Genomic DNA, 16,697 nt, shown 5'->3' with positions numbered 1-16,697 from the left:
AGTCTTTGATTCGTTTGTTCTTGCTAGAGAGTCTTTGACTCATTTGGTCTTTATTAGAGAGTCTTTGTCTCATCCATCGTTGGTATCATTAGAGAGTCTTCGACTCACTCGTCTTTTGATAGCGGTATTAGAGAGTTTTTGACTCATTTCTCCAATTTTCTTTAGTTGTTTTTAGGAGTTTCTCCTTTAGAGTTGTTGTCATTCTTCTTTGTTAGAGACTAACACAGTCTCATTAGAGCTTTTCTTATTTGTGATCTTAGATCATTCCCTCGTCTTTGGCGTTAGTTTGCCTTGTTTAGGGGTTTCCCCTATTTGCCCTAGGGTTTGGCTTTGTATATTCCCTTAGGTCTTTGACCAAAAGGGTGAAAACTCTTTAAAAACTTCAAAAATATTGGAAAAGTTTTAAAATCCAAAAAAACATTGAATATTTTAAAAACTCAAAAACATTAGAAATTCAAAACATCAAAAACATTTGAAAAACCCTAAGAAAGCCTAAAGTGTTGAGTGTTTTAGAATTAGCAATTAGGAGAGTTCGTTTTCGGACTACGTTGGCTTGATCCTCTTCCACGAGGTACGTAGTGCAGCTTGGGGTTTATATCCCAAGTTCAGCCAAACTTTTGTAAATAGCATTTTAAATCTTTTTGAATAAGCAACCTTTAAAATCCTGTTTTCAAAATATCTTCCTCTAGAGTTAGGAGTTTCTCCTAGATAGAGAATTTTAGAGTTAGGAGTTTCTTTTGATAGGCTGTTTGATTGTTTGTTTGTTGTGTGCTTATTTGAAAGTTAGGGGTCTGTCCTAGAGTTATAGGAGCACCTCCGTCCGGTCAGTCGGCGATTCACATCGCCGAGTGATGACTAGAGTATGATACGCTAGTCCACCCTTGGTTTTCTTTAGAAAAATACAGCCTAGTTACACATAGGTTGTAGGAATCACCTGCATTAGCTTAGGACTGATCTGCATTTAGTTAGGGCATATAGGGTGTCCTAAAATCCACAATTCACTGGAATTTAAATAATCGTACTAGAAACTTTAATAACTGGTCCGGTCTTTTAGATCGAGTCTAGGATAGAGGTCTAGGTGTCTTAGGCATCATAGTTTAGAATAGGCGCGAAGAACTACGTTGCTCTGATTCTTGCGGAGGCGGGGATACGTAGGCTTCTTTGGATGAATACCAGATCATCTGAAGACTCGGGCTAATCATTTAGAGTCTTAGGATTTGTTGTGTAGTTATTGTATTTTTTTATGTGTTTTCTTACTTTCTTGTACTGATCCTATACCTTTAGCTATAGCTTGCATGTGTTTGCACATCAGAACTTAGACACTCATTAGGCATGCCACTCATAACCTAGCTATGCTTAGATGACACATCTTTCATTTTATTTTATGTATGTTTATTATTTGTATTCTCAGAAAATGCATGCTTAGATAGACGACTCCTGAGGATTGTTCCCATTTCACATGATTTTTATCCAAACTTCTTTGGAGTTAATGAAAATGGCATAAGAGACCAAGTGCTTGCACTCGGACGAATTGGGGGTGCTCTTCAGACCTTCTCCATTCGTAATTAGGCACGAACCCATATATATTTCTGGTTATCCATTGCACAGAGGATTTGATTTTAGGGTTCCATGGCGTATCCATGGATGGTGACTCTGAGTTTATTTTAGGCATGTCTGGGTTTCGAGCCTTGGCTCCGGATCAAGACATATCTCTTTCTTTTTATATCGCCACTCGTGCTATGCTATGAGGGTGGCATCCGTTTTGAGAGTTCCTTGGCAGAGCTCTCCTTCACACGTGGATGATCCAGAGGGTGTTAGGGACCCGTTCCCGCACTCGTCCTCGGATCAGGGTCCACATCGTCATAGACTCTTTTTAGTGGGAGGAGGGCCAGATCTCACGGAAGATAAAGTTTAGGAGAAGCTTTTATGGGAAAGAAATCGACGGTATTATATGTTTGTTGAACTCATTGGACTTGTGCTGCATTAAAAAGTCAGGAAAAGATGAGGGTTTGGATCTGGAGTTCGTTTGAGGTATTCACGGTCAAACCTTTCAACCACCATCCGGTTCCTAACCCTTCTTTCTCTCGTCTGGCCAGATTGTGGAGTATGCCTGCTCCAAATAGAGTTTGCGCATTTGGGCAGATCGCTTTTCAAAAATATGATTTTGACAGTGGGTCATATGTTCAATCGCAAGATGCTAATTATTAATCATTGGACCCCATGTGTAAATGCAGACAGACTGGATCATTTCTTTCTTCATTGCAGGATAGCCAAAGATGTCAAGTGCTGAATTCTAGAGAGATTCAAGTTATCGTGGGTTTTCCCGGCTAGGATGACTAATATCCTTGATTGTTGGTTACCCAAGCCAAGGATTTGATGGAGAGTGGTGTTGCTGGCTTCGATATGGGTTAATTGAAAGGAATGAAATGATAGAATATTTAGAGACTTAGTTAAAAGTCTGTATTTTTTGTTTATGCAAGCCATCTATGTTATTATTACTTGATTAAAAATTCATCCTTCTTTTAGGTTCATCTCAAGTACTAATTTATGGAACTGGTGGAGAGAGATTTGTTAAAGGGGGATACGAAGGAGACCCTTTCTCCTCGGTCTCCTCCCGAACAAGGACTCTTGAAGACTAACTTTGATGGCTCATACTTGGGTTACCTAGGGCCAGCCGGGGTCAGAGAAGTTCTCAGGGATGATTGAGTCTAAGTATGTGGGCTTTCTTTGGCCCCATTGGGATCATGGATTCTAATGAAGCAAAATTGAGAGCAGTCCTTCAAGAAATTAGAATTATAGAAGTGAAAAGAATTAGAATTATAGAGGTGAGGGGACTTACGCAGATTGATTGTAGAGGGAGACTCCATTAACAAAATTAGGTGGATGGACGATAGTCATCCCCACCCTTGGAGATTTGTTCATATGGTCGATGAGATTTAGAGCAGGTGGTAGATTTTCATGTACGAATTCAGCACATGAAGAGATCGGCAAATAGTGACATGGATAGACTTGTACGGACGAAAGTTAGAAGAGTGGCATTGGAGATTTTCGATTTTCTACCCCTTGAGGACTGCTTGTACATGTTTTCTTTCTTGTTTCGACCACCTTGGTTACAGGTTACCCACTTACCCTTCTCTCCTCTAATAAAACTTTTTACTGTTCAAAAAAAATGTTACTTACATACAGAGACCACAAACATGAATACATTCTTATACTTAACGATAGGAGAAAACATTTATGTTTCAAATACAAAATAAATAAGGACCATGTTAGTGAATGCAAGATCTAAACCAACTAAAAAAACAAGTCTGAAGCCCATTTAAACATTTCACTAATATGAATCAGAACAAATATTTCATTCACAAATACCAAGCCAGAATCAAATTTTATAATCAACAAAATTAACTAATCTACACTTAGACTACTAATGAATGATGAACCATTACAAATTTTGAAGTGGTTCCAGTCAAAGTTATATCCTTTGATGTGATGATAAACTCCAAAGATGGTTTCACACCAGCAGGATACTCATTATCTTCAGCATTCTGCGTAACATAAAATTCAACTCATCATCTTCAGCATATAATGTTCTTTCTAAACAAAACTTTACGAAGAACAATCTAAGTATATTTTCCTATTAACGTATAGAGACTTCATGGATATAAGAAAGAGAGAGAAACTATATGGCGCATGGCCGTGTGTGCAAGTGCAGCCCCAAAAAAAACAGTGGGCCCACATTTTTGGATGATCCAAAACATTCATTTGTTGGGTCCTCTCATAGACAGAGTGTGCCCAGAAAATCTTCTACATAGGATGATCCTAACCCTCCGATTTGTTGAGGTTTAAAATGTACGGCATAGTGTAGAAGCCTTCATGGATCGTAGAGTCTAAGGAAAAGTTTTTTTTGGGCACCCCCTATCTATGTCAGGGCCCAACAAATGAATGGTGTGGATCAACCAAACAAGCATGCCCAACCGTTGGTATTTACCATATAAAAGCACAGAAAGAGAATTACATAATGAATGGGCGTATGAACACGAACTCATCATCCCACCCTTGATATTGATCCAACAGTAGCTGATGTTGGATCAAATATCAAGGGTGGTACTTTCTTCGTAGAACCTTGACGTGTTTATACCCCATTCATCATATGAAATATTGAAATTTTATAAGGTGAGCGCGCAGTATTGTCCAAAACACATGGTGGGACAGCTTCATAGGATGATCCAAAACGTTCATTTGTTGGGAAACAAGTTAATTAGGATGTACCTAGAAAAACCATTTGCATAGGATGATCCTAACCCTCCAATCTGTAGAGGGACTGCACATTATAGAAACAGAGGGCTGGGATCATCATATGGAGATGATTTATTGGGCACAGCCAAACAAATGAACAGTTTTGATCATCTTATGAAGTGAGCCCCACTGTACAATTTGAAAATTAAAACACCGGGCTTCACATGCATATACCATATAATAAATTATATGGTGCCTGTTCGGGCAGGTACACTGGCGGGGCATCTACCCATGATATTTGATCCAACAGCAGCCCCTTAAAATTTTGGAAAAGTAGGCTGTTGTTGGATCAAATATAAGGGTGGATTCCCCACCAGTGTCCGCGCTCGATCGGGCACCGTATAAAATCTCTATTTCTTATCTTTAAGCACACAAAATAAAGAGAAATTATTTGGTTGCCGCCCTTGAAGTCCCCTGTGGGAAATATGATGATAGGACTGCCCTTGATATTTGATCCAAAAGCAAGAGAAATTATATGGTGCCCGACTGTGAAGTCCCTTGTGTGTAGTATCATAAAAGTACCCCCTTGATGTTTAATCCAAAAACAGCAGCATTTTCAAAAGTGATCCGTAGTTGGATCAAACATCGAGGGTGGTACCGCCCACAAGGGACAGTCGGGCACCATATAAAAACTCCCAAAAGCAGCCACTAAAAAACTTGCCTGTTTTTGGATCAAATATCAAGGGCAGTACTTCACTAGCGGCCACGATATAAAAACTCTAAAATAAATATGATCTAGGTCTTGGAGTTTTTATATAGTGTGGCTGTATAGTCTGGTATTTTTCAGCAGGTATGGTACGGCCTACTCCATATGACGATCCAAAGCATCCATTTGTTGGACCACGTAGGGCTAGGAACATCCTATGGAAATGATTTTGGAGGCACAAACTATGTTTAAGTTATGGCCCAACAAATCGACGGTTTGGATCAACCCATGGAGTCTGCCGTACCTTTGAGAAAATACTGGATTATATGGCGACACCGTAAAGTGGTTCAGGTCGTCTTGTACTGAAAACACTGAATAGGAACCTTAAGCCGTATTTAAAAAAAAAAAAAGTATGGTACGGCCCACTCCATAGGATGATCCAAACCGTCCGTTTGTTGGGCCAACACGTAAATAGATTATACCTCAAAAATCATTTCCATATGATGATCCTCAACCTCCGATCTACAGAAGTTTTAATAATTGTGCAGTCCCTCTATTAGATCGGAGGGTTAGGATCATCCTACAGAAGTATTTTTGGGGCACAACCTAATTATGCTGTGGCCCAACAAATGGACGGTTTGGATCATCATGTGGATTGGGTTCAACATGACGGTCAATTTTTCACAGCCTGGTGGAGATCTTCAGTGAGAAGATTTGGTTCTCCTCCGATTGAGAATTTCACCCTCCTTATCTCCTCAATGTGTTCTTTTGGCGTAGTAGTACTGGTAGTGGCAATGATACTAGCCAAAACAGATCCCTTTGCAGCAAATTAATAACAAAAACTCACAGTAGCACTCTCACTCTCAGTGCCTTTCTGGCTTTCTTGTGTCCATGATTTTTATCTTTATCTGTGGTTGGTCGTACCGGGAAAAAAGAAGCAAAAGCACATATGAGAGAGAGAGAGTGAGAGAGAACGTACGGAGGTCATACCGGGGAAAAGCTAAAGGGTGACTTTGCAGGACTCGAGACTACGATTGGATCTTTGTTTTTAGGATCAATTACTGTTGCATGCTCGAGAGTTGAAAAAATGACGAGAAAATGTTGAGTTTTGAAAAAACACTAACAAATGCTACTTTATTAAAAAAAAACTTTTTAGGACGAAAATACCTCTAACCTTACTTCATCTTTCCCTTCTTTGTTTTTACACTTTATCTTTCCGGCGATAGAAGCCTTCTTCTCCGGCGATAAAAGCCTTCTTCTCCGGCGAAACATCTTCATTTCTCCGGCATATGCTCATTTGTCTTGAGATGTTAGAAGGAGTTCTCTAGAGATGCCCCTTTCTCATTTTTTTTTTCTTTCTCCAAATATCCAAAATCTCATTATCTTTGTAAGTATTTCCCCTTTTTCTAGTGGTTGTAGCCAAAATCAGTTGCCCAAAGAGCTTTCACTAGGCAAAAGGGTAGTGGAAGCCAAAATGGTACTCGAAGCAAAATGTAAGTTTGGCAAAAATGATAGTCGAAGCCCAAAAAATGCTAGTTGAAGCCAAAAAAAAGTTACTCCAAGCCAAAAATGATAGTCGAATCCAAAAAATAATAGTCGAAGCAAAAAAAAAAAATGATAGTCGAAGCCAACAAATATTTCTCGAAGCTAAAATATATTAGTTAAAGACGAAAAAAGTTCCAAATGTTACTGGAATTTAAAAATTTTAGTCGCAGCCAAAAACATGTTAGTCGAAACAAAAAAACCAGTTATTCGAAGCCTAAAAAACTTTAGTCGAAGCGAAAAACACAACGGCGAATGTTACAGGAAACACATTTTTCACTTCGACCAAGTAATTTTTGGCTTCGACCAAGTAAATTTTGGCTTCGAATATCCTGTTTTGGCTTCGAGTACCTGTTTTTGCGTTGAGAAGAAGAGGGGAAGATCTCTGAAAATAACTAATCATTTGATGTCCATTAGATAGCACGAAAATGATGAACATATGACTTTGCCATAGCATCTCTTTTAAAAGTGTAGAAGTTAAGAGAGGTAGTGGAGTTTTCCATTAGCCACAGTAATACAACAAAAAATTATCAAATGGGGTTTCTCAACATGGCCATAATCCAATTTCTCCTTCTCATCTTCCCATTCTATTTTATTCCTCTGCTCACATGATGATATAACACTGATAGATCGGTGCTCTTGGCTTTCAAGAAAGGCATAGTTTTTTATCCTCAGAATCCCTCAGGACAAAGGAGCATTTGCTGCCAGAGAAATGAGATTTTTCGCCGGAGAAGAAGACTTCTATCGCCGGAAAATCTCGTCGTTTCACACAAAATGCGTCGGAGTAAAACCTAGAAATGAAAGAGTATAAAACCTGCAAGTAAAAGAGTAAAATGGTAAAACCAAGAAGAGAAGAGAAAGATTAAAGTAAGTTGAGGGGTATTTTCGTCCCTAGCAACATTTCTTTTAATAAAGTAGCATTTGTTAGTATTTTTTCAAAACTCAACATTTTCTCGTCATTTTTTCAACTCTCCAGCATGCAACAGTAATTGATCCTTGTTTTTATATTCCTCTCGACTTTCCCACATCGGAGGCATCTGCTTTTTCTTTTGCTTTTTCTTTTTTTCGACAAAACTACTAAAAAAACCCCTAATAAAAGCCTGTGATACAGGAAACCCTCCAAAATTTTATTAATTACCAAAAATTCGTCTTGTGCGCCCATGCTATGCATGTGAGGTGTAAAATATGTTAGTGATTTTGGATTTTCAAAATCATGTATTTTGCATGTTTTAGTGTTTTTGAAAATATGCGTTTGGAAAAAAGAAAATGTTTTCTTGGAAAGATTTGCTTTTACAAAAGGATGTAGAAGTGTAGTTGAAAAGATAGTCCCGTACCGGATGAGAGAAAGGAAAGAGAAGGGCTTGTAAAGCACTACACTTTTCTAATACTTGTTAATTGCACATTGGGTTGAACCCATGGTTAGACCCGCGGGACGGTGCAACGTACCATCCTCACACGCGCACGCGCGCGGCGTGGGCAATGGGCTATAGGGCGATAGTGGCGCTTTATTAGCGCTTTTTTAGGCGCACTTTGGTTCGGGCATAATGGTCGGCCCAACGGGCCTATAACTCCAACGGTCAATGAGTGTAATCAAATGGGTTGTGTCCCTTCCCCCAACGGTCAAGTGCCAAGGGGTGAGATCCACACCATAGATGGTTGATCTAACGATGACTAGGTTGGAGAGAGGTTTTACTCAAACCAACAGTCACCTCTAGGATCGATCAGGACTGTTCAATTTCAATGGGTGTGATCTAACGGTCAGATTTCAAACATTCTGGACAGGTGCCCTGTAGAGGTGTTTTTCACACTGAAAAGACACCAGGTGGTCTACAAAATGTGCAGAATTCAGTCATTTCAATATAGAGAAACGAATTGGCAATTCTGACAGACTTTACACTCTCTTCTACACTCCTACAAAATCCCCAAGTATTTCTACATACTGTTCTTCTTTTGTTTACTGTTCTAGATACTGTTTTTCTGCAGAAACAGTATCTAGGAATTTCTCTAAGGCTTTAAATTTCAGAAGGGCATTTCGGGTTTGATTCCGCTAGTGCTACGCGTCATCAAACATTAGTAGGGCTTCCCTACTAGGCTTCATTGTATCTTGGAGGCAATTAGCGGATCCCCTTTGCACACTAATAGTGGGGGCGAATCTTATCTTAAGGAAAGTGATATCACGCCTTGAAGCAACAAGTTTCTGTATTCTATCAACAACAATACCCTCAGTTATTTTCAACAAAATATTGGGCCCAACCGTATGCATGTTCTTGGGACTATGGGTGGAGATAGTAGGCCCACCTATAGGTATAAAATGGTAGCTCCTGTTAGGGGTAAAATCGGCACCCACCGTGGATGAACGACACGTGGTAATCCCGACTATCTAGAAACTGACTTAATGGCTTTACTATGTGTTGGACAATTTCAAATATTTTAAATAGAAAAGTCAAAGATGCTTTTGCTTTGTGTTTAAAATTTGGAGGGAAGATTCAAATTAAAGTTCTCCCCCTCTTTCTTTGAAAACTAGAATTAATTGTATGAATGGGGACTTGAACCCAAGACCTTGATGTGTGTGTGAATGTTGTGCTCTCTAAACCAAGGCAAAATAAATAGTCCCACATAGGAGCTTGAGAGAAATTTGGGCCGGGCCGGGTTTGGGTTTAAATGAAAGGTTATTTTTATTGCAAAAAACCATTTTGATTTTTATCCTTTGGTTTTGATATGGACACACTACCTTAATTGCAAAGAACCGTTTAAAATCTCAACGGTCACAAAAATGACTGTTGGGAGAAAAAACGTTGCTGGCCTTTAAGGGTGTGTTTTAATGGTGGCTCTCCCCAACAGACACTTTCAGGTCGATAAAAGGGGACGAGACAGATTGTTTTGGACACAGAAATTACACAGACGTTTTTGCACATTATGAAATTTATAACTCAAGGCTTTCTGTTCTGTTCTTCTTCCTCATTCGTTCCGTTCATTCTGAGCACAGTTCCGTTGGTGATTCTGGGTGGACCAGTCAGCGAGTGCACGTGGACTGGGGCCAATTTCGACTGTTTTATCTTGGAGCGTCGGTTCGCAAATCCCGGTTATACCGGTAAGGGACGGATACGATTCTTAAGACTGTTGGGAAATTAGATAATGGATCTGATCTATGGTTTATTTTTTGGGTTCGAATAAATCATAGATCAGATCCATTATCTAATTCTCCAAAAGTCTTAAGAATCGTATCAAAACAGATATGATCTTATGGCTTCTGATAATCCAAACCCAATTTCTGTTCTTCCCATCTCTGGTGAGAATTCCAATCCAAATTCTGTCGTTCGAACACATGTTGGGAACATAATTCTCTATACTGTTCCTGATTTTTCCAAAATTGAACGACTAACTGGTTTGAATTACAAAAGGTGGAAACAACAGATCTTGTTTGCTTTGCAACAAATTGGTGTTGCTTTTGTCCTTACCCAACCAAAACCAAATGAAGAAACTGCTGATTGGGATAATGCAGATTATATCTGCAAAAATCATTTGTTGAATGGTTTGTCAAATGAACTTTATAATATCTATTATTCCTATGAGCATGTTGCTGATCTTTAGAATGCCATAGTAACTAAATATGAATTAGAGGATGCTGGAAATAGAAAATATGTGATAGGAAATATTTTAGACTTTACTATCGAAGATGGAAAACCTATTTCTGCCCAAATAGATGAGTATCAGTTTATTATTGGTGAATTAGCTAAGGAAGGTATGAAATTACCTGATACATTCGTGGCTGGTTCTCTCATTGAGAAATTGCCTTTGTCTTGGAAAGATTTTAAAATGGGAATGAAACACAAGACAAAGGAATGGACCTTAGACCAAGTGGTTGGTCGGGTTAAAATTGAAGAGAAAAACAGACTTAAGGATAAGCAACTAAAGGCCAAAGAGTACACCTCTAAGGCAAACATTGTTGAAACAAAAAATGATGGATCTAAGAATCCGAAACCGAAAAAGGATAAGAACTTCAAGAAATCTGGACCTAAGAAGAAAGGAGTCTGTTTTGAATGTGGGAAACCCGGACACTACAAGAAGGATTGTCGACACCGAAAGACTGGTTCATCCAGTGCTAAGGTTAATCTAACCCAAGCAGATATGATTGCAGCAGTTGTGACTGAGGTGAACTTGGTGAAAAATCCAAAAGAGTGGGTGCTGGATACAGGTGCTACCAAGCACATATGTGGAGACTGAAGTTCCTTCTACAACTTCTCTACAGTCGATGGGGGAGATCAGGTCTATATGGGCAACTCACAGACCTCGAAAGTCATGGGCAAAGGCAAGGTCCTTCTGAAGTTAACTTCAGGAAAGATACTTGCATTGCAAGAAGTGCTGTATGTGCCGGATATACGGCAGAACCTGGTGTTTGGCGCACTCGTCAACAAAAATGGACTGAAGCTCACTTTTGAAGCAGACAAGGCGATCCTTAGTAAAAATAATGTATTTGTAGGAAATGGCTATAATGCCAATGGTTTGTTTGTACTGAATGTACTTGAAATTATGAATGAAAAACCATCTTCTTCTGCTTACCATCTTCTTCTGCTTACATAGTTGAATCTTTTAATATATGGCATGGTAGACTAGGTCATAGAAGTGGACCTTATATTAAAAGACTTTGCAACTTAGGTTTAATAAATGAAAAGATTGAACCTAGTAAAGAAAAATGTGAAATTTGTGTTGAAGCAAAATCCACTAAGAAACCTCAGTTTAGTGTTGAAAGAAAAATTGAATTATTAGAGCTAATTCATAGTGATCTAGCTGACTTTAGAAATCTTGAATCTAGAGGAGACACTTTCAGGTCTATAAAAGGGGACGAGACAAATTGTTTTGGACACAGAAATTACACAGACGTTTTTGCACATTCTGAAATTTATAACTCAAGGCTTTCTGTTCTGTTCTTCTTCCTCATTCGTTCCGTTCATTCTAAGCACAGTTCCGTTGGTGATTCTGGGTGGACCAGTCAGCGAGTGCACGTGGACTGGGGCCAATTTCGGCTGTTTTATCTTGGAGCGCCGGTTCGCAAATCCCGGTTGCACCGGTAGGGGGCGAATACGATTCTTAAGGAGAGTGACCAGTGGCACGACTCAGCCGTATTCTTTTCAATCTGATTTCCAAAGGGTTTTCAACCAAACGGATAAGTTCTACTTTATTTCTGGTTTCCAAACAGAAAGAATTTTTTCATTTCAAGTTGCAGATTTTTTGGGTTCGAATAAACGATAGATCAGATCCATTATCTAATTTTCCAACACTATGCATTAATACGGACCTTATCACGTCCGAATAAGTAGTCATGTTCATAATTGGAAACTGACCTTCTAGGAGGCAATATACTCTAAGGCAGTGACAGCTTGGGAAGACCAAGTTCAGTCACAATCTATCTCCCCGCTTTCTTCGTTAGTAATACTCTTGAGTCTCCAACCCACAAGGCGAAGGAGTAATGACCAGGAGTCAAGCACATGCTATAATCCCTGAGAATCAAGTTTCGGAGGAAACGCCTAACAACGAAGATATCACTCCAGTCACTATGACCATGTTCAACCGACTTGCGTCACAAGTTGGTGATGTTTCTCACTGTGTGTGTGTCTCGCAAAACAAAAAATGAAGAGACCCCTCTATCTCTAACCCTAATCCAGGGTCTTATAAAGGGGATATATCCCCTCCCCCCCCTCCCCCCTCTTTTTCTTCTCTCGGACAGTCCCTCTAAGCATTTAGGACTATTCTTTTTAGACTTATAAGGGGTGGTCTAAGGGGAAGGGGTGAATGTATTCTTTACTTTTAATTATAGGGAATTGATATAGACACACCTCCTTTATTTAAATCACCCTCTTCTCTTTGCAAATTAAATAACTCACCTTAGATTTGATAATGACACAAAATTAGTTCATCTTTTCCTCCATTTCTCGGTCCGGTTCGGTTAATTTTCGGATTAAAACTCTAAAACCGTGAATTGAACCGATGGGATCGGTTCGGTAAAATTCTAAACCGTGACCGAACCAATGCCGAGAAAAACCGAACCAAACCAAACCAAACTGTGGACCCCGATCCGAGAGAGGCGCGGGGGACGAGCCCCACGCTAAAAGTCTCTATAGATCATCCACGTGAATGGAGAGCTCTACCAAGGAACTCTCGAAAGAAGAATGCCTCTCACAGCATGAGTGGCGATACAAAGGGAGATACCTCTCGATTTTGGGACTAGCTCAGATTCGAGGCGTACCTTAAACAAAGAAGAGTCGCCATCCAAGGAAGTGGGCCCGGGATCCCATACTGTGCTCTGTTGCAACGGATAACCAGAGATATAAAAAGAAGGTTCGTGCCTGGTTACGAATTTGGAAGGTCTGAAGAGCACCTCGTCCGCCCAAGTGCAAGCACTTGGTCTCTTATGACATTTATTATTGATTTTGAAGAGTTTTGGGCGAAAGTCATATGGGAACGAATATCTCCGAGAAGACGTCTATCTAATCATGCATGTCTCGGAGGAATAATAAGCACACAAAATAGATGAAAGTAGTGTCACCTAAAAATAAGTAGGTTATGAGTGTCATGCCTAATTGGTGTCTGAGTTCTGGTGTGCAAACACATGCATGTTACAGCTAAAGGTATAGGATCTATACATGAAAGTAAGAAAACACAGCAAAACATATAACACAAATCAATTCTATACATGACTGGACAAGATGAATCCTAAAACTCTAATGCGACTTGACTCAGACCAAGATGGCCGTCCATCCCAGCTGCTCTACGTATCCTGGCCTCGGGAAGAATCGGAGTCAACGTAGTTCGATGACCTATTCTAAACTACAATGCCTAACCATCTAGAACCGCTATCCTAGACTCGATCAACTAGACTCGACTGATTTTTAAAGCTTTTTTGTAAAATTGCTTAAATTCAAGTGAATTGTAATTTTTATGACTCTCTATATGTCCTAACTAATGCAAGTTGGTTAGCCTTAAGCTAATGCAGGTGGGCCCTACATCTTATGTGTAACTAGGCTGTGGATCCTAAAGAAAACCACGGGCTGACTATATGCTTCCTAGTCTAGTCATCGGTTCGACTAAGTGTCTAACCGATCAACTTGAGGCCTCCTAACTCTAGGGACACTCACACGACAGGACATACCATATCAATACAAATAAGACAGACTCCTGACTCTAAAACACCAAAAACAGCTAAGATAGACTCCTAACTCTAGGGGAAGATTTTTTTGAAAAGGTTTTGAAGAATTTTTGTATTTTTTTGAAGATTTGAAATGTTTATTTTTTTTAAAGGTTTGGCTGGACTTGGGATATGAATCCCAAGCTGCACTACGTACCCTGTTTTAAAGGGATCAAGCCAACGTAGTTCGGAAATAGATTTTCCTAGTATGCTCCTAAGACTCAAGATTTTTGAGAATTTTGGTTTTTTAGATGTTTTTGATGTTTTTGACACAAGAGGACAGAATCCTATCATCATAAGGGGAAGACAGACTCCTGATATCCCGCAAAGGTTGGACAACATCCTATGCTTTGCGGGGGAAAAAGACAGAAACACGACTCTGCAAGGGTTGGACATCATCTTATGCCTTGCAAGAGTGGATAAAGATCACATGATTTGATGAGAGGTTGGACAGAATCCTAACCCCTGTGATGATAGGACTGACTCCTGAAAGACTGAAGGACTGACTCTCTAGCTAAGGACAGACTCTGAAATTAGAAGTTCTAAGAAGGAGGTGCTAATGAGACAAAGCCTGTCTCCAAATAATTTGACTTTTTTTACTGAGACATAGCTTATCTCTTTAAAAATGGGTGGGCTCTAGATGACTCTTTCATTGCCCTTGCAATGAAAAGGAGAATCAAAATATCCAAGATACATGCCTAAAAGACTTAGAGAGTCTTCTAAATGAGAAGGAGAAACGTTATTTGGACTTAGCAAGTCCCCTAAAGATGGGCTTGGGCTAGATCTAATGACTTGAGGCTATCTTTAAAAAGACAAAAGGAAGAGGGATACTACAATGACCAAGTAGGTCTCCCTAAAAGATGGGCTTGGGATAACTCCTTCATCGCCCAAATTTTTATCACTATGTTATCCAAATGATCAGCTCAAGACTAAAAATTAAGGCAACAATATGGGAAATAAGATCAAAGAAGATAAATAGCAAGTTGAGGTCTTATGACTGGCATAACACAATTAAGCCGGTATCATTTTCCTACCAAGAAACTAGAACATTTAAGTACACCTGCCTAAATTGCCACTCGACATTATTATAATGGCTTTGTTACAAACAGGTTTTGTACAGATGGTCATTCTCAACTCAACTTATTTCTTCCTTTGATTAAGGACTACAAAAAAAATATGAAAGTGAGCTATAATAACCCCTTAACACCTAGCAAAACCTGGAAAGACACAATCCAATCGGCATCTTTCTAATCCTGCTAGTTTAAGCCAATTTCATTATCCAGCTAAACTTTGCCAATTAAACTTTAGCATTTATAAGACCTACTGATTTTATGCAGTTCTCTTTCCAAAACATAGTGAAAGCAAAGTGGCCTGATACTACCTGAATACATTCGAGCTGATTTTCATGAAGACAATGAACACATTGCCATGTACATCAACAAATAACCATTAAAATTTCTATAGCAAAACTGTATACTCAAAGGTAGACCAAGTCAAATGGAATATGAAAGCAAGTTATGAAGAATAACAGGAATGACTAAGTGCTAAAAAAAAAAAAACTGCTAGCATGAACCTTATCAGTTTTAGTAATGACATTAGATACATTGGCCCTGTTTAACCCCTCTGTCCATAACAGGTTGCAAGAAAAACACTCCAAAGTAGAGCGGAAAACTAAAAATTCCTTTCCAGCCATACTACCATGGTAATCTAAATATGCTAATGACCATCAAAATCCATCAAGCAAACCAAAAGAAGAGCAGAGAATGAATAAAAAATGAACACAGCACTAACAGTGCAAATCTGACTCACAATTGAATATAAATGGGAAAGGCGATGGAATTACTTTATCTTTGACGATTAGCTTTGCATAATAAGCTGCAGCACTAGCAATCTTTACCAGAATTGAAGAAGAAATCAGATCTTTTGTTCTCCTCTTGTTTTCCCTCTCTGATATGATCTAAGCTACAACAGATGAAATTCGAGGCTTCTGGAATTTTTGTCTCAATATCCGATCCGAAACTCTTATTCTCCAAGATTTTGGAATAGTCGAATCTGTAGCAAAGAAATCCAGATCTGAGATTTTTCAAGTTGACTCTTGATCATAGCCGACGGAAATGAGTGGCTACTGGTCGGAAAATGACCGGCGGCAATGGTTGACCGGAGAAGAAGAACATGAAACCTCTTTCTTCTTTTTTTCTCTTTCAAGATCTCTCTCGGATCTCTCTAATTTTCCTTGCTCAACTCCTCTCTCAAACCCTCACTACTTTTCTCAATTGATCTCTCTGGATCTCCAAAGGTGAGAATCACTCTAGAGTTGAAATAATGGTGGAATGAACGGAGCTTCGAGTTTTGGTAGCCTTGCCGGTGAAAAATGCTGCAGAAACCCCTCTCTTGTATTTGCTCTCCCTCACTACTTTTCCTTGCTCAACTCCTCTCTCAAACCCTCACTACTTTTCTCAATTGATCTCTCTGGATCTCCAAAGGTGAGAATCACTCTAGAGTTGAAATAATGGTGGAATGAACGGAGCTTCGAGTTTTGGTAGCCTTGCCGGTGAAAAATGCTGCAGAAACCCCTCTCTTGTATTTGCTCTCCCTCAAACCTTCTCTTGTTCTCTGATTTGCAACAGATTCAAGATTTTTGAAGAGATCAGAGAAGAAGATCGAAGGCCGGAGCTCAGATCCGCCGGAAAATGGAGATCGGAGAAGAAGATCGTAGGAAAATGGGTTTCTCTCTCTCTCGCCCTCTGTTTTTTCTAGATCTAGAAATGATCTCTTGAAGCCGAGACTCTCTTTCTCTCTCTGTAGCTTCAGCTCGGAGATGAAAGAGTGCGGTGGCTAGCCGGAGGAATGATCGGATTAACGACCGGGAAAAATGGAATTTGGCCGGAGAATACGGATTTGGGGAACGAGAACTCCTTCCTTTCTCTCTCTCTCAAACGCTCTTTTTTTCTTTTTCTGAAAAATGAGCTCTCCTCCTCTGTAAAAATGGATTTTTCGATTCTTATAAGGAAATAATAGGTGGTGATATTG

The 16,697-nt window shown here is 39.4% G+C and overlaps 1 long non-coding RNA gene across 1 annotated transcript; it reads right to left on the bottom strand.

The window, feature by feature from the left end:
* Positions 1–6,870: 6,870 nt before the first annotated feature.
* LOC143862439 (uncharacterized) lies at positions 6,871–16,630 on the bottom strand. The gene is made up of 2 exons (XR_013240310.1): positions 15,511–16,630; positions 6,871–7,298 (listed from the first exon to the last, which is right to left on the bottom strand). It is a non-coding gene; the product is annotated as an uncharacterized LOC143862439 (long non-coding RNA).
* Positions 16,631–16,697: the final 67 nt, after the last annotated feature.

The sequence above is a fragment of the Tasmannia lanceolata genome, unplaced genomic scaffold (assembly GCF_043159265.1).
Source record: "Tasmannia lanceolata isolate RefF3 unplaced genomic scaffold, GAP_Taslan_0.1 ptg000037l, whole genome shotgun sequence".
In the NCBI taxonomy this organism is placed as follows: Eukaryota; Viridiplantae; Streptophyta; class Magnoliopsida; order Canellales; family Winteraceae; genus Tasmannia; species Tasmannia lanceolata.
Note: the sequence above shows the minus strand (reverse complement) of the source record. Positions and strands in the feature narration are given on the sequence as shown.